The sequence below is a fragment of the Pristiophorus japonicus genome, chromosome 5 (genome assembly GCF_044704955.1).
Source record: "Pristiophorus japonicus isolate sPriJap1 chromosome 5, sPriJap1.hap1, whole genome shotgun sequence".
NCBI classification, from domain to species: domain Eukaryota; kingdom Metazoa; phylum Chordata; class Chondrichthyes; family Pristiophoridae; genus Pristiophorus; species Pristiophorus japonicus.
In genome coordinates, this window is record NC_091981.1 from 241,925,885 (window position 1) to 241,949,831 (window position 23,947).

Consider the following 23,947-nt stretch of genomic DNA (forward strand, 5'->3'; position numbering starts at 1 on the left):
ATTCCCCCCCCCACTCCCGTCCATCTCCTCCTCCCTCTTCGAGCAACTTGTCCTGCTCTGTGTGGTCTCTGTTCAATCTCCCAGTCATGCTCTATTGCAAGGGAAATGCCTACTACTGCATACATGTCTGGGAGGAACTAATTTGTACAGAAGCCTTAAAGTCAGCAAAAAGTACTTCAGCACCTGCTACACCACTCCCTGTAGACTTTTAAAACTTGAAACAACTATCGAAAGCCCCAATATAGAATTGTAGCAACAGCCAGAAGAAATCAATCAGTAACTAACCTGTAAGTAGTTGATGATCCTTTAAGTAGCACTGGTGGGAGTCCTTCCTGTTGCTTAACATGTGTTCAGCTGTGTGAGCTTAAGAGAGGGTGCCTGAAGCTTGGAACTCCAATATGGAATTGCTGGCATCAAATCAGCATGATGTCATGATCTGTCTGTTCTGCATACTTCTGGTGGACATTAACTGCACTAGCGCCTTTACTAAGATGGCGTCTGGAGTGCTTTACACCAGAAGTGTGAGCATGCGCCTCGGATGCCATTTTGGAATACTAATGGCATTCATGCGGGACAAAAACGGGCGCTAGCGAGCCCAGTTTCTCGCCCAAGGAGACTGCAAAATTAATTAACAAGAATGGAAAGAAAGTAAATCTGTTCAAGATACAAAGTTGGCTTCATTAAAAGGAAACAGTTGGAGTTAATACTATACCTCATCCAGTAGGTGGCATTTGGAGGCCTCTGGCCTACCAATTTAAATAAAGGTTTACACTGAATATTCAGCAAACTTCCGTTTACACAGGAAACACCAAATCAGCAGTAAAAAGTGATAGGCACTTAGATTGTCAACCCTCAATCTTAAGCCTGCAACCCTCAGTCTCAAGCCACTGGATGTTGAATACAATAATATTTGTGCTCACTAAAACAAATTTGAAATTGTTTTGAAGTTCAGAAAACATTCAAAGGTGAGTTATGGTCATTTTCAAATAATACTTATAAATATTTTTCTTTAAATAATGTTGGACTCTATGCTAGCACATGGAGTTAGAAAGAAGTGTGTAAGTGAGATTTAACTCAGATTCTAGTTGCTGGAATTGCTTAATGAGAGCTTTATTATATTTATAAATTAATAACTTAAATAATGAAGATTCATAGCTGGAAAATAAGTAACATGACAGCATACCAGAGATCTTATTTGGTTTAATGTTATCTTCAAAAATGTGTTTTACTCAAATTGGCAGTAATATAAATCGCCTTGCAGCCAACAATATACGGAGGTGACGATAACAGTATGAAACAGCTCTTGCATCATGTGTTTTCTTTTGGTTGCTTTGATCTTCCTAATAGCTGTAATATTATGTGAAAGAGGTCCAAACCTCTTGATGTAGTAGATGTTGATGTAGTAGAAATTCTTCAATTATGATTTAGTAACCAAATCAACCCGGCCACGTTGGAAACCACATGATCAATAATTTAGGTGTTAAATTGACATTTGTATATGATATGCTGCAACTTTCTTGTTAATGATAAGACAATGGTTATTATTGATAAGGGCAGAAGCAGAACTGGACTTAGATATTTCTCAAAACTATAATTGTTCTTCCAATCACAAGAACGGGATCTCATTTCTTTTGATTGGACGGATTCGATTTGTTTTGTTTCTGCAATCCCATTTTAGCTTATTAATGTCTGTGCATACTCTGTGAATATGCATGTTGGCATATGCACTCACCTGAATTTCTGTTTAAGTTTTATTTTTGTTTTGATATAATGCAAAAATTTAATTTTGTGAACCCACTGTACAGCTTTTTCATACAGCACTCGCTATACACAGCCTGCTGTTTGAGGATCAAAGTAATTTGGCAGCAATCCGCACGGTTCAGCACGGAACACTCTAGGAGTCCTGCCCAAATAGAATGATGCTCTTGCAGGGCGAGGCTTTAATGCAAAGCTATTATTATTAATTTATTCTCCTTTTCTATGTTGGCCTACCCTTCTCTGGTTAAGGATGATACGTCGTCACTGCCTACAAAATCTCATGAAAAGGGCCAGTGCAATGTGGACAAGTACCTACATCCAATTTTGGGGGTAGCACGTTATAGGAGATTGTATGGGAAATGTGGGCCCAAATTTGGGGGCCTAAATTCAGCCTCCTGATAAGGTCTCTGGCTGGCGGAAAGTGGTGGCCATGGGGCAGTGTCGAAATGGCCGCTGATTTGCGGCGGACTTGTCGACACTCGCAAAATTCTCCTCAAGGTTTTTTCCGGCAGTGACCATATCCACCCCACTGCTGCTGAAGCCTCCTAAGTGCGTCATCAGAACTCACACCACCGATGTCCTGCCCCGGAAGTGAAGTTCAGCTGGAAAAGTCTTCCAGCCGATGCCCCACCCCACCCCACCCCGACAGCTTTGTCTGTCGGTCACTGTGTGTAAAATGACGGTGCGGCCTTAAAGGGGAGGGCGTATTGCCACCATCTTATTTTATTGTGTTGGCCAACTGCCAGGTTGGCCCAAAAATTAAGCCCCCGGGTTCAGCCGGCCGGCCAACAGGCTTCTTGGATGCCAGGCCATTGGTCCGGCCGAAACCCTCCCTGGCCCAGTAGCGTGAACTTAAACAATTGCAGAGTTTGCAGCAGCCCTCCCCTTTAACTGAAGGGGAGAGACATGGTGATGGATGGGCACTGATGACCAACAGTGGCGGAGACTCCGTTCCCGCCCTCACTTCCGCCTCCATTATGACCGACTTCCGCCACGCTCGAAAAAAAATGACAAAGAGCTGCATTTCGTAGGATGGGCTGCTGTATCCACTGAGGCGGCCAAAACACAACAAAACCATCGGTGTGCCCCGTTTCTGGTGCTGTTGAATTTCGGCCACTCAATGTATGGGCACAGAACTTAAAAAGTACCTATTGATCAACACATGACAATCAAGAATGGCTGAACTGGAATAGAGGGCAGAGAGAAAGACGAGAAAGTACTGATAATCCGGAGAAGTGTGAGGTAATGCATTTGGGGAGTGCTAACAAGGAAAGGGAATACACATTAAATGGTACAACACTGAGAAGTGTAGAGGAACAAAGGGACCTGGGAGTACATGTCCACAAATCCCTGAAGGTAACAGGCCAGGTGGATAAGGTGGTTAAGAAGGCATACTGAATGCTTGCCTTTATTGGCTGAGGCATAGAATACAAGAGCAGGGGGGGTTATGCTTGAACTGTATAAAACACTGGTTAGGCCACAGCTGGAGTACTGCATGCAGTTCTGGTCACCCATTACAGGAAGGACGTGATTGCACTGGAGAGGATACAGAGGAGATTGATGAGGAGTTTGCTGGGAGTGGAGAATCTAAGCTATGAGGACAGATTAGATAGGCTGGGTTTGTTTTCCTTGGAACAGAGGAGGCTGAGGGTAGACCTCATTGAGATGTTTAAAATTATGAGGGGCCGAAATATAGTGGATAGAAAGGGCCTATTTCCCTTAGCAGAGGGGTCAACAACCAGGGAGCATAACTTTAAAGTAATTTGTAGAAGGTTTAGAGGGGATTTGAGGGGAAATTTCTTCACGCAGAGGGTTGTGGGGGTCTGGAACTCACTACCTGAGAGAGTGATAGAGGCAGAAATCCTCACCACATTTAAACGGTACTTGGATGTGCACATGAAGTGCTGTAACCTACAGGGTTACGGACCTAGAGCTGGAAAGTGGGATTAGGCTGGATAGCCTCTTGTTGGCTGGCACAGACACGATGGGCCAAAATGGCCTCCTTCTGTGCTGTAAACTTCTATGATTCTATGATAATCTGCAATTTTCTCATGGGCTTTAATTTTAATATGGAGTGGGTTTTGGAGGGAGGGGGCAGGTATGGGGGGATCGTGGGACGAGTGTGAAATCACTCTCTGTCCTAAGTTTCAGGTTGGGGTATCTTAACTGCCAAGGTTCATTTGAATGCCAATCGACTTCCCGCCAGAACGGAGGGAAAAGGGCAGAGTAACTGCTGGCAGGCATAAACCACTGGCCGGCATGCAGGTAAGTGTCAGAACTGGAAAAAGGTAGATATTTAACAGGTTTTAAGCAAGTACAGGGGCAGGGAAAGGGGGAGGGGAGGAAAGATCTGTGATAGGGTGGAAGGCGTGATCGGGGCCCAGGAGAGGCCCGAGTTCGGAGCCCAGGGGAGGCGCGAGTTCGGGGCCAGGGGCACAGGGGCAGCACGGGCCAGCCCATACTGCAATATGTATGCACACTAGGCCCGTGCAGCAGAGCCGGTCTCCAGTTGTCTTGGGTAATCCTTGCCACTGGAGCAAGACCTAGCTCTGTCAAGCCCGTGTGGTGGCTGGTATGCAACGGCCACCACATGTTAAAAAAAAATCCATGCACAGGTATCTTCAAGATGTAGTTTGGGTCCTTCATTGAAACACCTGTGAACTCATCCTCTTTTTGGCGTGGAAGCAAGTCATCCTCGTTTCGAGGGACTGCCTATGATGATGAGAAGGCGGGAGAGATTAAATGACAAAAGGGACGATGATGCAAGACGAAAGGAGATGGTAATGGGGTAAGTAAAGAAACAAAAGATGGGTCTAGAGGAGGTGTAAATGGGAATATTGGAATCAGCAGCAACAGCTGCCCCCATTTTTACCGGACAGCAGCCATAGCCGATGATTCCGATGTGCCCTCTGCTAAGTTGTAGGATCACTTTACAAAATGAACATGTGATTAAGGTCACCAAACTAGCAATGGCATTTGAAAAAAAAAACAGGCCAGACGAAGCTCCGGTGAAATCTTTCCATTGGTTCTCAATGAGTGGAATTGTCAAGAATTGCCTTGTGTTAAAATGGAGCTGTGCTAAGGCCTGGCCTGTCACAGGGTTTCCAAACCAAACTGCAGTGGAAATGCACAGAATGAAAGGTGCTTCCTATAGTAGGCTCTCACAACCCTTTGGCAATGGTGTTGTTTTTCAGACTGTGACTGTACCTAGTTTCACAATGGCTCGTGCACGTCCAAAGCAATGTAGCACTTTGGTTTTATGTATGGAAATCATCATCACATCAGTCCCTCGGAGTCGAGGATGACTTGCTTCCACACTAGAAGTGAGTTCTCAGGTGACTGAAGAATCCAATGCAGGGCCTACAGTCTCTGCCACAGGCGGGGCAGACGATGGTTGAAGGAAGGGTGAGTGGGGGGCCTGGGTTGCCGCGCACTCCTTCCGCCGTCAACATTTAGCTTCAGCTTGCTCTCGGCGAAGAGAATCGAGGTGTTCAGCACCTTCCCGTATGTTTTTCCTCCACTTTGGGTGGTCTTGGGCCAGGGATTCCCAAATGTTGGTGGGGATGATACATTTTTTTCAAGGAGGCTTTGAGGGTGCCCTTGACGCATTTCCTCTGCCCACCTGGGGCTCACTTGCCGTGTCGGAGCTCCAAGTAGAGTGCTTGTTTTGGGAGTCTCGTGTCAGGCATGCGGACGATGTGGCCCATCCAGCGGAGCTGATCGAGCATGGTCAGTGCTTCGATGCTGGGGATATTGGCCTGAGCAAGGACACTGACATTGGTGCACCTACCCTGCCAATGGATTTGCAGGATCTTGCGGAGGCAGCATTAGTGGTGCTTCTCCAGTGTTTTGAGGTGCCTACTGTACATTGTCCATGTCTCTGAGCTATATAAGAGGGCAGGTATCACTACTGCTCTGTAGACCATGAGCTTGGTGCCAGGTTTGAGGTCCCAGTCTTCAAACACTCACTTCCTCAGGCAACTGAAGGCTGCACTGGCGCACTGAAGGCAGTGTTGGACCTCATCGTCGATGTCTGCCCTTGTTGACAGTAGGTTCTTGAGGTATGGAAAATGGTCCACATTGTCCAAGGCCTTATTATGGATTTTGATAACCGCGGGGGGGGGGGGGGGGGGCAGTGCTGTGTGGCGGGGTTAGGTTGGTAGAGGGCCTTTGTCTTACAGATGTTTAATGTGAGGCCTATGCTCTCGTACGCAAATGTCAGACCTCAGTGGGATTCTGGTCATACCTCCAACCCTAAAACATCCCAGGAGGTGACTGATGTTCTCAGTAAGGAAACGGCATCAGAATAATTGCAAAAAAATAAACTTGTCATTGACAGACATTCTTGGGAGCTTTGGCAACTGCCACTGGTCTTCGCTTAAAACCTACTGTGTGGAGTCAATTCCCTCCATTCTACCAATTCATTGCACCTCTGCAACTTCATGTGGGCTTCATGTGGGCCAGAAGAAGGAAGAAGGGTAAATAGGTGACAGTGGCACACTGAGCTCACAGGTCTCCTTCTGAATGTCACTCCCCTGGTACTCAAGTCTTATACGAATGTACTTTAACAGTGACATAAGCTTAAGGTGTTCATTGGATCCTTCATATAGCTGTGATGGTGCTTTCTTCAAAAAGTGACATCATCTAAATAGAACTATAAAATGCCGATCTAGAAAGCTGGCAAAAGCTGAACAACAGCTTTGGAAAAGCCAACATAGCCTCAAAAAAGCTGACAAGTCAAAAACACCACTGAATACAGGCCTACAACATGTAATTATGCTCAAAGTGCAATAGGTAAATGGGCCTGTCATACCTTAAGCTGTAAGTATAACATCCCATTGCTTGTATAGTGAGACGGCTATTGCAAAAATTGTGAAGATTTTCCCTCATTTCTTGTGCAGAAACGTTGGCCTGTTGCGTTGGTACATTCTGTTGCTATTCCTGATTGTTACTTTGTTTTTAAATTGTTTGTACAGTTGTCACAGTGGCTTAGAGATTCTTCCCTTTCCAGTTGATGTTAGCATTCTTCTCCCTCTCCCATCACAGTTCATTGGTAAATCACAACAGCCTTATCTGAACCCTTCACTATATTATTGCAACCGTTGATTTTGAACCCAGTGGGGGACATTGTTGATGAGGATCTATCATTCTGTGTACATCTAATTAAGCGGGAAATTCTTCTTTGACTTTGCTTAGAATTACAAGCATTAAATATATATTACACACTATTACTTAATTACTTAATTTTTTTAAATATATATTTAGTCTGTGGGGTAAGCTATAGTCTGCTAGTTCATGAATTGTACCACCAGCAAAGTAAACCAGAGCCACAAATTATAATTATAACAGAAAGACAGATCCTTGGTTAAAAATCACAAAATATAAGACATTTTTCTTTGTATTTGTCTGTTTCTCCAAAAGCCTTGATTTTGAAATAAGTGGCGTTTAATTTAGGATGGTACTTTAAAAAAATTGTACTTCGGGTGGTATGTCTTTGATTCTGTTTCCAAACAAACTAACATGACTAGCATGCCAAGTGTCACTTTGTGTTTACTTCAATTATCCTAATTGTTGCCATCAAGCTGCAGTGGACAAGGCAGACCTTGCAGTAAATTCCCCATCACATGTTATTGAACAGTTGCAAAGAACATGGTTACATTTTGTAACTGAACCTCTTCATTATGGTCGGCATACACTGCAGAAATGTTGGCCGTGAATTTTCACCTTTCGCTCCTGGGCGGTAATCTGGGGGAGCGGATCACCCACCTGTTGTAGAACCCGCCCGATTGATTTTAATGGGGTGAAAAGTGGGCAAGTTCCCCAATGGACAAGCAATCCACCCTGCCAGGTTACCACCCAGGCAGTGAAGGGAAATTTAACCCAATGACGTCATGCAGCTGAATATAGCTACCAGACAAAGTATCAGAGCAACTATGGATAGCCTAAAGATGCTTTCCTGCTAACCAGTTATGAAACAATTGCATCTTTACTGTCAACTTTATTTTTATCAAATTTTACTGAAATATATTTTGGGAGTGACTCTTTATTTAGTTGATATCAGCAATGATCTGTCGATATATAAACAAAAACGTTATCTGAAATTGCTCTCTTCTACAATAAAATAAGTTTTATTCCAGGGACCAAATGTTTAACAGAGCATGTAACTTTGATTATGTTTCAATTCATACTCATGGAAGCAATGGTGTGTGCTTGAATTCTGGATTGGAATTTCAGTTCTTCCTTTGTGTACATCTGAAATATTATTGAAGGTTTCATTGTTACAAGCTCAATTTCAGTAACATTCAGTTTGTCTTCCATTACTTGCTTCAGGGTGGTGAGTGCTGCATTCAGCATTGTAACAACGAGTAAGATACTCAAATGGGGAACAACTAAAATAATAATTTATTGTTGGCCTTCATTTTCAACAGGATTTAATTTTTCCGCCCCATTGATTTTCTGTACCTGAATTCCCAATTCACATTTTTTTTAATGACCACCATGACTACAAGTTATATCTAACATATTGTAAATACCATTTTCTCGCCACTTTTCCTTCCAGTCTTGAACTTGAAATTTCAATTTGATTTTGACAACAGTGCCACATGGAGCTGCTTGCCCATTTTTTTTAACCACAGGAATGTGACGGGCCTTGCAACTACACACAACTTTGTTCCCTCTACATATGGTTAATATTATCCCTTACCACCATTAAGGCAAAGTTCAATGCAGGGAAATATCTGGATTGAGTGAGAGAACAACCCATACTAACATTACTAACAACTCATTATATCTCCGTCAAGCTTTGTCAAAGGACAGTTCTGCAGTTGCCTGTGTTTGAATAATAGTTACCATAAAGTTGCAGTTCTCCTACAGAGGCTATGAGACCTTCAACCATTATATACTCTTGAACATTCTGCTATGTGCTCTTTCATCATACCTAATGAGCTCTGATAGTTGTACTGTGATGGGCAATGGTAAGCTAGTGATTTACATTTTTCCTAAGACATTTGAGATTTAATTCAATCCAGTCCCGGCAAATTTGAGCAAGCCCCACAAGGCACTTGGCTTCTGCCATAACTAACTTGACAATCCCTGTCGCTGCCCTTGACAGCACAGCAGAAACGTTTGCCGACATTGTTATGTAACTTTGAGGAGCCTAAATCCCTCCGAAAAAGGGAATATGCGAAGTTTTATATTATAGTTCAAATGAACGTTGATGTATCATTTTTGTTTCTTGTAAAATAGGGGATTAAAGGTATAAGTGAGGGGTGGGGGAGGGAGAGGGGAAGCGAGGAGTTGTGATTTGAAGACACGCTTCCCCAAAATTCTTTATTCCTGTGGATAATATTCATTAGCAATTATAAAGTACATTAGAATGTGCAAATAAAATGTGCCACTGGTCCACCCTGCACTTGACTTCCCGTCAGGTAAACCAAATCCACTACAAAGGATGGCGAATCTATATTTTACATTGTGTTTCCGCAAACCATGTTGTGCCTGGGCAGTGTTCAGGTCTCCAGTTTAAAAACCATAGCAAATTACAGTACAGAACAAGACCGTTTGGCCCATTGTGTCTGTGCTAATTCTTTGTTAGATCAAAGACAACACTCAGCCTTAGGCTTTGATTTTAACCCCACCCCGACGGGCAGGAAAGGGTCGGGCAAGGGGGTCACAATTTCAATCGTGTAGCTCCTGGCTCCAACCGGCCGGGTTCCTGACCAATCGCAGCGACAAGGCTTCCACTGCAGAGAGGCAAGACCCTCGTGAATAAAACGCACATCGAGGTCCAGTGATGCATTTCGGACCCCGATGTGACATCAATTACTGCTGCACTGGATTCACAGAGGTCGGCAGCGGTGCTAGGGGAAGCCTGGTGGGACTGGATCGGGACAGCTCAGTGGGCCTGATATAAAGGGGCCACATTGTCAATAAAGCTGCATCGTTCTCAGGTGCTCTTTCTCTTCATTGCGGGCTGTGATTTTCTAGTCACTGTTGAGGTTTTGCTGGACTTTAGAGAATTTTTCAAAAGTAGTCAGAGAAGCTGAGTATGGCTGCTGCTTTAGTTGCACTCTGTTGGGAGTGAGGAGGAGGAGGAGGAACAGCAGCAACATCAGCAAAGGAATGAAGAAGGAGCTGCAGGGGAGCCACTGAGGGGAAATGCTCGCAGAAGGCCTTACCCACCTCACTGGGTGTGCAGACACAGGGTCAGATTCCTTGGCCTGTCTGAGGTGCAGTGCTTCAGGAGTCTCAGATTGCCAAGGCAGATGGTCGTGGACCTCTGCAGCCTCCTGGAAGAAGACCTACTGCCCGCTGGGTAGGCAGTGCAAGTTACCATCACCCTCAACTGTTACGCCGCTAGATTGTTCCAGGTCGCCACAGGGGACATATTGAGGGTGACGCAGTCAGCCAGTCACAAGCGCATCAGGCAGGTCACAGATGCTATAGCTGCCAGGGCCAGCCGAAAGATTTCATTTCCAACTAATGACAATAGTCAGACCGATAGAGCCTCAGGTTCTGCAGCTCTGGCTGGCTTTCCTCAACTGCAGGGTCCGATTGACTGCACATGTGTAGCCATCAGGGCAGCTTGCGACCAGGCAGGAGCTTTTGTTAACTGCTTTCATTCAATAAATGGACAACTTGCACGTAATTACAAGAAAAGGTTGATGCAAGTAAGTGGCCGCAACTTAGGGGACTACCATGATGCCTTCACCTTTAGGCAGTCCGTTATCCTCCCAATGTTCCAACCTGTGATCAATCTTAGCAGATGGTTGCTCAGGGACAAGGGATACCCCCTTCTACTATGGCTGATGACACCGCTTCGAAACCCGACCACTCCCGAGCAATACAGATCCAACAGCAGGCACAAAGAGCACCATAGCTCAGGAGGCTCCCAGCAATATTCTCCAGCCAAGGTCTCAAGAATCATTGTGGCATGCTGCATCCTCCATCACATGGCTCTACAGAGAAGACTGGAGGTGCAGGAGGAAGAAGGCCTGCACGACTCATCATGTGATGAGGAAGAGGAGGATGAAGTTGATACTGTACGACACGTTGAATGGCGCGAGGGACATCTTGTGTCCTACAGCCTGGTACGCGGCTCCTGAAGTTGTCACTGTCATTGCCCAGCACAGCTTCAGGGGGCGCTCCCAAATTTTTGCTCCGGGGCAAAAACAGATCGCTGCGCACCGCGATGGCGTCGCAATTTAGCGGGAGTCGTTAGCAGCACCTTGCCCAGGCGGAAAATCGTTTGCGCCCCTTTAGTGCCACCGGCAGAGCTAACGGGAGGTACAAACAACCCCAATTTCTCCCCTAAGCGATCTAAGATTAAATTAGTCACACTGCTCTGTTGAGTCACCAATCTCGCCATCATCAATGCTCAGTGGGCTAGAGGTTTTGCTTATCTCCAGTGCCTCCTCCTCCACCAGGGTCACTTCCACATATTCATGTGGTCCTCCATCAGTCCTGGCCACTACCTGGTATTCTGCACTCTCTGCTCCTGGAAAAGAGGTAAGACAGCATTATGAGTGGCAAACAAGGATGTGTGCTTCTCCTGGGTGTAGTGCATCAGGTGAAAGGGAAAATCAGGCAGATGTTATGGGAGTGGGGAAGTCATGTGTTTGCAGTAAGTGACTCCAGTGTGAATTGAGGAGGTTTGCTGTTAGGAGGTGCAGGTCGTGCAGCTTAGAGGAAATGAGATTAGGATGTTGTTAGTGGCAGCTGTGAAAGATGGAAGCGGGAGGTGAGCTTGTGTTAGCAATGAGGGTGAGAGGTGGTACAGAGTGCCCTTGTGCTTGGCGGTGAGGAAAGTGAAGCATGGCTGAGGATTGGGGTGAATGGTGTCGGAGGGACAAGAGGGAGTGAAAGTAGGTGCATTGCGAGAGGTGGGTGACCTTTCCTGACCTAATGAGATCGATGAAATGTTTGCTGCACTGGATTCAGGTCCTCGGTGTCACACTCCTGCTGCTGACGCACTGAGTCACCTCAAACCACACCTTCCTCATTGTGGCACCAGCTTCCGTCATCCCACTTGTAGAGAACAGCACCTCTCCACTGGCCCTCACTGCAGCTATCATTATCTCTAGAGGGGCAGCAGAGACCCTGTTGGGCCACCTTTCCTCCCTTTTCAGCCACCTACACACTTGCCACCAATGCTGTTCAATCCTTTAGTGTAAGCCCTCACTGAATGCAGCCTCCTTTGAGAAGGGGTCGACTGATGCTTTCAATAGTGGCCTGGGCTCCGACTGGAAATTTCAATATCTGGGTGAGCAGGACACCCACCATTTAGACCATTTAGGACTGAGATGAGGAGAAACTTCTTCACTCAGAGGGTGAGTATATTCCCAACAAAGATTGATAGATTTTTGGATATTAAAGGAAACAAGGGATATGGGGATTGAAGGGAAGTGTTGAGGTCGAAGATCAGCCATTATCTCATTGAATGGTGGAGCAGGCTTGAGGGGCCGAATGGCCTACTCCTGCTTCAAATTCATATGTTCTTATGTTCGTATGTAGCCGTGTGAACGGGACCGGGAAACCTGGAAGCATTATGGAAATGAGGTCCAGTCGTTAAAAGAGGCCGGACCTCCACCTGTCCCGAATTTGAGGACTCTTTGCCCACTTCCATAGTCGGGGCCTTAATTTCAGACACTGTACATCGAATCAAAACACACAAAGTGTAACTGTAAAGATTATGGGATTGGCGCTGTCAAACCTGGTCAATAGCAGTTCAATCATACCATCAACACATGAAAGCATACCATCAGTGCATGAAATCATGCAGATGGCTGCTGCATTTGCTCAATGGTGGCTCTGTACCGCCAAAGGATTTTATGTACTCAGAAAGTGTCATTAAACCACTTCACATGATCAAGGAAAGGGTCAATGAGCGAGACCAAAACAATATTGCTTTCAATTGATTTTCTGCAAAATAGCAATGAAGGTGAATCGTACATCGGAATTTTAAGCTTAGAATTGAATCATTTTTGAATAATGCGTATTTATTTATATGGCTTTGTGGTGATGCAGCATATTTAGTTTTTGACAACTTTTTTCAGAGTATTGTAATGTACTATGGCATTTGAGGTGTTCATAACAAAGGCGTTAACTTGTTTATCTTAAATGGATTTACACTTTAACTAGTCAGACTTGGCTCAGTAGTAGCCATCTCGTCACTGAGTCAAAGAGTTGTGGGATCAAACCCCACTCCAGAGACTTAGGGCTAGAAATTGCGTAGCGCCCCATTTGGGACGATAACTTTTGCAAAGTGCAAAAGTATTGCCGGGCGCGACACTATTGATTCCGATGTGAACTTTCGCTTTAGCGTTCCAAGGGGCCAGTGGAGCGCTAAATCAAGTGCTACCACTTCCTTTAGAGCGCTAAAGGGAGCAAGAGAGGCGGTAACGGCAGAGCACTGCACAATGTTCCGCATAGCACTACCGGTTTCACAGGCTCCTTCCCTCCCTTAAAGGGAAGGGCCAATGGTTAAGGCATTGAAGGCTAAGGCTGGGAATGGTCGTCAACAACCACCGCGATATGCGCAGAGCAGCCCCACGCACTCTAAGCGAGTGCAGGGCTGATCAATCGAGGCCTGGAAAAAAAGCAAAACACAACACTATCGGGACATTATTACATTTTGGCCTACACTACCACCACTGCCTTTAATTAGCGCTCCCCAAGCGGCCAGCTGAGGTGACAATACCTAATGCAGCTGCCATTGCTGATGCCCAGTGATGCTGCAGGTGACGGAAGCAAATTTTACATTTGGGGAGATAATGGGGTGCTGCGTCACGATGACATTACCGATCTCCGAGGCGCAGGAGATCGAGGCGGTAAGTTTTAACGCCACGCTAACCCACCATGGAAGTTTGCGGGCATTGGTAATTTCGCTGCGCCCGGGTGTCAGTAAGCCCTTAGCGTCCCATTATCGCCCCCTGGAGGCACTAACGGGAGGCGCAAAGAAGGACAATTTCTCCCCTTTAAACTCATAATCGAGGCTGATACTTCAATGCAGTACTGAGGGAGTGCTGCACTGTTGGAGCTGCTTTTGAATAAGACATCCTGTCTGTTTTCTTCGGTGGATGTTAAAGATCTCATAGCACTATTGGAAGAAGAGTAGGGAAGTTCGCCCTGGTGTCCTGCCCAATATTTTTTCCTCAACCTATGCCACTAAAAACAGATTATCTGCTCATTGTCTTAATGTTGTTTGTGAGACCTTACTGTGTGTAAATTGGCTGCCAAGTTTCCTAAATTAGAGCAGTGACTATAGTAAGGGGCTATACATTCATTAAAAAAGCAGATAGGATTTTCTTAAGAATGTGTTACCACGTTTATTATTGATATCTCGCTGTGTTTTCCACTTGAATGCATTATCTTGACAGTGCATGTCATCCATTTTAAGGGTAACAGCAGCTGGAATACCATTCCAACTTAGGGACAAAAGCAAGCAGTTGTATAGGAACAGATTTGCTTGCGTTCCTTAATTGATTTTTGTCTTATATATGCTATATTTTTATTGGGTATCCACAAGGTAGTGGGCAAGATACACAAGAAACCAAGAATAACATTTAATCTAGCACATGCCATAAAGCTTGATGATGAATTTTCGGAAATGTTTGCTTTTCTCAGCTAATAAAAGCATGCACAAAGTTAAATCAGGTTTTTACTTTCGGAAATTGTAATTAATCTTGTATTTAAAGAATAAGGAATATTTTTGCAGCAATTTGCTTTCAGGTAAGCTTAGTTTGAAAGACGCTTTAACTGTAACCATGTTGGGCCGGGCGGGGAGAAACTCCCATGGGGAGCTCATTGTGAGGCTCCCGGGCATCATTTGAATAAAACAGGTCAGTCTCCCGCCCTAAACCAGCGGGAGTGATGTCAGGGCTGGAAGGTAGAAGAAAAAAATCAGGGTGAACGACCTAAGATGCAGCCCAAGGTGGCCGGCATAAACTTTGCGCTGGGTTGGGGAGGTTGGTGCTGGGAGAGAGAGAGGTGCTGGGGAGACCCATGGACTGGAATTCTCCCCGGGCCCGCAAGGATTCCATTGGAAGTGTTATATTTTTTAACTCTTCTGGCCACTTCGCAACCTCCCATCGTGGTTTGGCTGTTGGGGCTCTCAAATCCACTGAGGCACCGATGATGTCATTAGGCTGTGACTTCCCAATGTCAAGTATGCCCTGCCTGCCAATGCTAGGCCGGCCTCCTGTGCCTGTTCTCAGGTAAGTTAAGATGGTTGCGGGGGGGGGGATGCGAATATGGAGGGACGTTGCGCCATCCCCCCACCATCTTAACTGCTGACGCCCCCCCCCCCCGCCCCATGTCACCCACACTATTCCCACCTGGCAGGGGTTTAAAATCTATCCTGTTATGTCTGATCTAGTGTACTATAGTCACTGTGGTGAGGTACAGAAGGGGAAGATTTATAGGTCTATTTATAGAAAAATCGTTAACACATTTATAAGGAGCACACTCATGAAGAAAGTATTCAGGATTTGCTATAAATGTCACACAGAGGAAACCTTTCTGCTGACCACAGAGAAAGATGGTAACCAAAAACATAACTGAAAGTTTTGTCACAATAATAAATTAAGTATTGTAAGATGTTTCCAAGAGGAAAAAGTAAAAGAAGGGGTCAGCTACGGGCAGAATTTTAATCTGGAGACGGGTTGGGAGTTGGGAGGGTGGGGTTTGGGAAACCCAGGAGAACAGGTTTCCTGCAGGCCCTGCTGAATTTAAAGGCAGGGCCTGATTAACATTTCAACGTTCTGTTTCCCACCCACAGCCAACCAGATTGAGAGGCTCTAGGCTGCAGAGAGGAGGGAGGGGGGGTAGTCAGAGGAGCATCGGAGGCCTGGAGGGGTGGGGGGGAGGGGTGGAATCGGAGGCCTCGAAGAGGTGTCCAATCGCAGAGGGTGGGTGAGGCAGGGATGCTGGATCCGGGAGGTAAGTGGAAAGGCACTAACCACCTGGACCCATCCTTTGGCTGTTATGTTCTCCGAGGCCTGGGAAACCGACCTCGGTAATTTACCAGCCACAGGTAAATTTGTAATAGTGAATCACCATGAGGCACGCCAGTCTCATTATAATTTTTAAATGGGCGACCTGCCTCCTGGCAGTGGGTTGGCTGCCCTTCCCCATCTCGCCTCCGTTAAGACCGGAGGTTGGTCGGGTTGGGATCGGGATTCAGATTTTTAACATTTTAACCTCTCACCCAACACCAACCGACCCGTTTTTGGGGATTAAAATTCCCCCCAATAGACTCGGTGGGAGGATTTGTAGGAAAATAACATTAGTTGAAGTAATTGGTTCCTCTTTCTCAGGCCAAATGAAAAAGAATTGTTAGGCAAATGTGTCAAATTTACATGCTGCAGGTTTTTTTTAGCATTTCTTTCTACGTTGCTGGTTAACTGCTTAGCAAAGAGCCAGCACAGACACAATAGGCCTCCAGCTACGCTTTAAATATCCATGGTTCTATCATAGGGCTGGTAGGGCAGGGGTTCTTAATGACAAGTGAGGATTCACCCCAATTTTAATCAATTAGTTCTCTAGATGAGTAATTTTGCACAGTGCATACAACATGAAGCCTTGCTAGTTAGCAGCCCGGGTTAGAACCAGGGCAACATTATAGGGCAAGAATCATAGAATCTTACAGCACAGAAGGAGGCCTTTAGCCCATCATGCTTGTACCATCTCTTTGAAAGAGCTTTCCAATTAGTCCAACTCCCCTGCTCTTTCCCCATATTCCTCCAAATTTTTCCTCAGTATGTATCCAATGCCCCTTTGAAAGTTCTTACTTCTACCACCCTCTTCATTTGCACTGCATTCCAGATCATAATAGCTTGCTGCATAAAACAATTCTCCTCATTTGCCCTCGGGTTCCTTTGGCAATTATCTTAAATCTGTCTTAGTGGAAACAGTTTTCCCCTATCAACTCTGTCAAAACTCCTCATAATCTCTCTTTGACCTTCTATGTTCTAAGGGGTACAAACCAAACTGTTCTCATCTCTGCACATTAACTGACGTCCCTTATCCCCAATTTAATTCTGGTCAATCTCCTCTGCATCCTCTCCAAGACCTACTTCTCCCATTGTTTCTTTCCTTCAAATGCTGATGGTTCTTGTGTGTGTTTCCAGCATTTTCTGTTTTTATTTTTATTTCACCTAAACTGAGTAAGAAGTGATGTTGTCAATCCTTGCTTTCCTATTATGCAACCCATAATAAATAATAAGGGAATCGTTTGGATGTGGAGCTCAGCGAGATTGGCAAAGAGGAAGGATGTGCTCATGCATGATAATGTGCTGAAATGTGTGGCGAAATCTGACTAGATGAATATACTTCCTTCACATCATTATAGCTCCTTTCTACTGGAATTCAGGAATCTCAATGGCTTGAAGTATTTCACTTATCAGCAGCTGTGCTGCAGGTTCAGACTTCAGCTCATAAGAACATAAGAATTAGCAGCAGGAGTAGGCCAATCAGCCCCTTGAGCTTGCTCCGCCATTCAATAAGATCATGGCATCTTCTACCTCAACTCTACTTTCCTGCTCTATCCCCATAATCCCTTGATTCCCTTAAGATCCAAAAATCTATTGATTTCTATCTTGAATATACTCGACTACTGAGCCTCCACAACCCTCTGGAGTAGAGAATTCCAAAGATTCACCACCCTCTGAGTGAAGAAATTTCTCCTCATCTCAGTCCTAAATGGCCGACCCCTTATCCTGAGATTGTGACCCCGCTTCTAGACTCCCCAGCTAGAGGAAGCATCCGCCCTGCATCTACCCTGTCAAGCCCCGTAAGAATTGTGTATGTTTCAATGAGATCACCTCTCACTCTTCTAAACTCTAAAGCATATAGCCCTAGTCTACTCAATTTAGGCTTAGTCTACTCATAATTCTGCCTGATGTTGATACTAGAGTTAGTAAGAGAATTAGTGAGATCACTGCCGACCTTAGCTTCAGGGATCGACTGTTGTCCTAATTTACCCAACTGTCAAGAGGATGGTCCACCCAGTAATCCGTTGGAGTCTGGGAGCCATGTATAAGAAGCTGATAGTGTGCGAATAAAAGATTATACTGAACGTTTTCTTCTCACTGTGTGGTTAGGCCACGCCACACCCAATTGGTTAAAGATTCTGAAAAAAACTCATGAAGATATACTGCATAGGTATAAATAAGCAAAGACAGACATAAAGTTCCTAACAGTTATCTATAATGTACATTATGGATTTAACTAAATTCTAGGGAGTTACATGTTCTCGCTGCCTTAGACTTATCCAAAACATAAAAGATGTAATAATGTGTATTCATGTCATAAGTCCTAACACAGCTGTTGCTAACTTCTGCAAATACAACTAAAATTGAGCCTGGGAGTAAACAACTCGAAGACATGTTAACTCACTCGCCTTACATTTATACGTGTTTTTTCTTGTAAACAGTAACTGAAAGCTTTCTCCCTCAGTTGTTAAGGCCTGACCTTTTGCACATTCCGAGAACCCCTCCCCATCCCCCTTATACCTTCTAAAGCACAGTGCCAGCTACCCAAAGAAAAACAGCTGTCATTGTAGAAAATATTTATTTTTATGGGTATAGTAGGCACACTATTTGGAGTTCTTTTTCCTGATTAATTTCTTCCCCTGTTTGATTTATTCCCATTCGGTACTGAGCGTACAGGAATTTATATTCCAATTTTTCAAATTTCTCAAAAAGGACATTGGGTGTAGTTTGGAGGATCTCTGGTGATCTGATAGCCGGTGAAAACACACTTGTCTTTGAAGAAGCGCAGAGTGTTGGTCACCTGCTTTGCAGAGAGGTTCAGGATCTGTGGACAATGCATCAAGACACATTGTAGACTCATGATGGAGTTAAGTTCCATGGGAGTTGACAGCCCAAGAGATCATTCTTCATGCGAGACCCTAATAAGTTTGCCAACTTTCGTGGAACGTATTCCAGAAGGTTTTGTCACATGACAGCTTAGCTTCCAATCACTCTGTCCCTACACTCCCACGATTGGTCACCTAGCACATCCATCCTCACAATGCACCGCCTTCCCATGCAAATGAGGAAGCGAACAGACGCGTTGCTACCCGATTGGATGATTCTTGACTATCAGTCAAACAGCCTTTTTTCCACATCTCCAATATTTTTATAACAAATAAGTAAAAGTGTTTGAAGAAAATGAAAGAAAGCACACAATTTGTTTTCTCCCCAGTTGCTCGCAGCTGTGTCTAGGAGATGAATCTTTAATTCCTGGAGACTCCAGGACAATCCTGGAGGGTTGGCAACCTTAGCTGATGCGTATTAGCAGCAGAGGCACACTTTCCAACAGAGATCTCAGAATAGTGATCAAGAATGGAAACAATGGCTGATTTTCTTTTCTCCTTTTCCCAGAAACACATGTCAATACTAAGGTTCCACTAAAGCAGCACAGATCAGCAACCAGTACTGGAATCTTCCTGTTCTTTGTGGCTCAATGCCACCCCCCATGGTACATTTAACACTTCCCCCAATACTTGAGCAGACCATACTCGAGCTGGGCTCCGAGCCCTTGAAGTTCTTTTTAATGCAAAGTAGTTGGAGTGTCATAGGCTGTTTTTTTTCTCTAAGAAGTTATTCAATGTAAGTTGTACATCCAATTTTTGATAAAGATGTGATGGAAACAGGCAACTCTCACAAATCATCATCATTGTCGGCTTCACGCCGGTGGTAGGAAAGGTAACGGAATCCTTACTCAAAGATGTAATAGAAAAACATTTGGAAAATGAAAATACGGATTTCAAAAGGGAAAGTCATGCTTGACCAACCTTATTGAATTCTTTGAAGAAGTAACATGAAGGGTAAACATGAAGTAAGCATAATATATGTGGATTTTCAAAAGGCCTTCGATAAGGTACTGCACAGTAGACTCATGACTAAGGTCAGAACATGTGGAGTCAGAGGACAAGTAGCAGAATGGATAGTAAGCTAGCTACAAAACAGAAAAGAGAGAGTAGGGGTTAATCAGGGATCGGTGCTGGGACCACTGTTGTTCACCATTTACATAAATGATTTGGACTTGGGAATTGGAAGTACAATTTAACAGTTGCAGGTGACACCAAATTGGGGGGTGTAGTTAATACAGAGAGTGACTGCGACAAAATGCAGGAAGGCATTAATAAACTTGGAGAATGGGCATGTAAATGGCAAATGAACTGCAATATAGACAAGTGTGAGCTGGTACATTTGGATAGGAAGAATAAGCAGGGTAAGAGGAGCAGAGAGATCTGGGGGTACAGATAGACAAATCGCCAAAAGGTCAATAAGGCCATTTAAATATGCAAACAAAGTGTCTGGGGTTCACTTCTAGAGAGATAGAATTGAAAACCAGATATACTCAACTTGTATAGAACCTTGGTTAGACCACACTTGGAGTACTGTGAACAGTTCTGGGGGCCGAAATTGCCCCTTTCCTTAAGGCCTCTTAACCTTTTAACACCGGAAAGCGGCAGCCACACTGCGGAGTGCAATGGCCGCCGACATTTCGTGTAATGGTCGCCATTACTGAAATTCCGCTCCCGTGTGAACCCAGCGGTGGGCCACTCCTCCCCCCCCATTGCTCCCCTGCTGCTGATCCATGTTAAATGACAATCTTCAGCCTGCCCAGCAGTGCAAAACAAGCTGTTCCCTGGCGGTCCAGTGAGGTAGAGGTCTTTTGCAGTGTGGCTCCCCTAAAGGGGAGGACCTACTATCACTGCTGCCATGCTGCCAATTCGGCTCAACAATTATGCTCCCGGGTTCGGCCGGGCCGCCAACAGGCTGCCTAGCACCCCCTATTGACTGCCAGACCGCTAGCCCGGCCGAAACCCTCCCTAGTGGTGCAGTGAGCAGAAGTTTTTAAATTGCGAAGGCCCTCCCCTTTAAGTGAAGGGGAGAGCTGTGGTGATGCGGCGTCGTGGTGACATCATCACGGCAGTCACTCCACACCCCCCAACTTCCACCCCTCAGTTGTTGTCAACACCGCGTATCCGCCCCTCTGGTGTAGTCACCGCCGCCATTAAGAGCGACTTCTGGATCCAAACGAAAAAAACAAACAGAGCGGAATGTCGCTCAAGAGGTGACTTCAACCACCGAGGCAGTAAAAACACTCAAAACCAGATGGGCAGGTGCAATTTCTACCCCCTGGTCTCCATATTATAACAAGGATCTGGAAGCATTGGAGAGGGTGCAAAACAGGATGATACCAGAACTGAGACATTTTACCAATCAGGAAAGATTGAACAGGCTGGCGTTCTTTTCGCTAGAAAAGAGAAGACTGAGGAGTGACCTGATCGAGGTCTTTAAGATTATGAAAAGGTTTAATAGGGTAGACATAGAGAAGATGTTTTCACTGGCAGGAAAGATCAAAACTATGGGCCATAAATATAACATAATCACTAATAAATCCAATAGGAAATTCAGGAGAAACCCAGAGAGTAATTAGAACATGGAGCTCACTACCTCAAGAAATAGTTGAGGTGACTAGCATTGATGTATTTAAGAGAAAGCTGGATAAACACATGAGAGAAAAAGGAATAGAAGGATATGTTGATGGGGTTAGATGAAAAGGGGTAGGAGGAGGCTCGTGATGGAGAATAAACACCGGCATGGACCTGATGGGCCGAATGGCCTGTTTCTGTGCTGTAAATACTATGTAATACTATGTAATTGTGTAATGTAATTTCAGGGAATTTTACAGAGCTGTACCATCTTGTGAAAGTGTCACTGTACTTCCCATTAGTGGGCCTCATTTCTCCTGTGCACCAGAAACTGCAGCCCTGTGGTTTTCTCTCCTTGCAGAGACCACATACCATTCTGGACTCGCACAATCCGAGATAGCTTGTCCATGCTGCATTTTATATCTCTCCCAGCCACTCCATAGGATGGTATCAATAACAAATACACTCAAGCCAGCCTCAGATTCTGAATGAACTAACTAGATTTCTTGACTTGAAATAAACAAGTAGAATCTATTAGTTTTTTAACTGCCTGGAATGTATTGTAATGGTGGAATGTTTCCTTTGACAGTTTCATGTCCGGGTTGAATGATCCACAGTTAGATATTGTTCACTCCATCTAAACGAGGTTATCTTGTGTATCCCCCATTTCCTTTGCCCCTCCATTGGTGGCCGTGCCTTCAGCTGCCAAGGCCCTAAGCTCAGGAATTCTCTCCCTAAACCTCGCCACCTCCCAATCTTTCTCCCCTCCTTTAAGACGCTCCTTAAAAGCTACCTCATTGACCTAGGTTTTGGTCGCCTGCCCAATATCTCCTTATGTGGCTCAGTGTGAAGTTTTGTTTGATAACGTTCCCATGAAGCGCCTTGGGACATTTTACTACATTAAAGGCGCTATATAAATACAAGTTGTTTCTGGCTTAATTAACAAATGAATATTGTATGGAAACTAAAAACAAAAGTTATCTTCTGGAACCTAAACACCTTGGAGCTAGACCATCTCAGACATTTCCCAGGCTAAGCTTCACAGATCACAAAGTATTCATTTATATTTATGCACAAAGCTAATTTAGCCTCTATCTACCTATGTAGTGATAATGCCATCAGCCACAATTTCGCCAACCGAGGCGAGTCTGGGATGCCGGGGTCTGTAGCGAGGTCCCCACTCGCTGTCTGCTCCATCCCACTCTCTACAGTGATTTTACTTTGATTAGGCTTGTTAAGCCAGCCCAGCGAGGTACCCAGCCAATTAAAAGGAAGCAGGTTCGATGATGTCATTTGATGATGTGTCATCAGCCGGTTCCCTTAACAGGACCATATTGATTTTGATAGTTGTGCTGTCAGTGTTCTACAGCATTGAGCTTCTGCAAACACTGACAAGCACGGCATAAATGTGCACGGCTGCACCCAGGCTCTCCCATGACTCCCTCCAGATGCTTATGGAGGGAGTCACAGCACACAGGGAGGTTCTCTTCCCTTCCAATGGATGGAAGAGACCTCCCTGGAGACCAGTGCAGCCTGTTTGCACAGAAGGGCACAAGTAGGGATGTCATCAGGGGAACCAGGCTGCAGTGGCGCAAATCTTTCAATGATCTCAGTAGATCACAAAACGTTACTGCAAAGCCACACTCAACCTCATCCTGCTGTGCCACTCATCACATCTCCATCATCTGCCTTCCCTACCCTACTCCTGCACATCCTTACTCACACCAACTTACCTTGTACCTCCACACACCTCTCTCTCTATCTACATTATCACATCCCCATCTCACTAACCATACCTCACACTCACCCTCATCCTATTGCAATCATACCAACTAACAACACACAAGGGTAGGCATTTGGATGTTTTATCCAATGTTCATGTAAAGTTTCTGTTAATATGCTGTCAAACATTGAAATCTATATTTTCAACACTTTGCATTCTTGGACAGATTTGTGTGCACTTTTGGAAGTGGATTAGTGAGTTGCAGTTAATGGTGAGACATAATGGTTCCCCGCAATAGTGATGAGTGTGAAAGGAATCACTTGGTCATTGCAGGGATGCTTTACGGTGCTGGTGTGTGGTGGTACCAACATGGTGCATCATGTGACAGCCAGGGTGTACAGTGTGAAGAGAAGGAAACCTGGCCATGGTGAGGCCATCCCTAGCCTCCTGGGCAGCAATGTGGTCGGGTGCTGATGCCCTGTGACCTGTGCAGCATCAGTTGATTGTGGAGGTTGGTGTTGTTGTTGGTGCTGCTGGTGTGCCTAATGATATTGATGTTGGGGGCATGGTGGAATTCTGAGGACCAAGTTGAGATTTTTTTAAGGGCACCGATGCTGATGGAATAGATGGTAGATGAAGTTGAGATGATAGAAGAGATCTGTCAATGGTGAGAGAGGTTGATCCAAGGATAGAGAGTTTACTCCAAACCCTTCCTAACTGCATAAAGCACAAATGTGTCTTCCAAATCAGGAAGGTTCCAGCTGCTAAGATTGGAAAGTAAACAGCTATGAAATGGGAGCTTTTATACCACATATGCAGCTGTTAACTATTCAGAAGAATGGATACTGATGGAACACCCGATCTACTTAGCCTGAACGAGGACGCTGATGTTGGTGCATCTGTCCTCCCAGGGATTTGTAGGATCTTGCGGAGACATCGTTGGTGATATTTTTCCAGCAACTTGAGGTGTCTATTGTACATATGTAGACATGTACAGTAAACATAAACATCCTCATCAA

General features: G+C 45.0%; 1 protein-coding gene across 2 annotated transcripts in view; it reads left to right on the plus strand.

Annotated features, from left to right (window-relative positions):
- Positions 1-837: 837 nt before the first annotated feature.
- apbb1ip (amyloid beta (A4) precursor protein-binding, family B, member 1 interacting protein) overlaps positions 838-23,947 on the plus strand; it is a 213,393-nt gene continuing 190,283 nt past the window's right edge. For both annotated transcript variants that reach the window (XM_070881446.1, XM_070881453.1), the window contains exon 1: positions 838-965. The gene's annotated coding sequence lies outside the window, so the exon portion shown is untranslated. The remainder of the gene's footprint in view (positions 966-23,947) is intronic.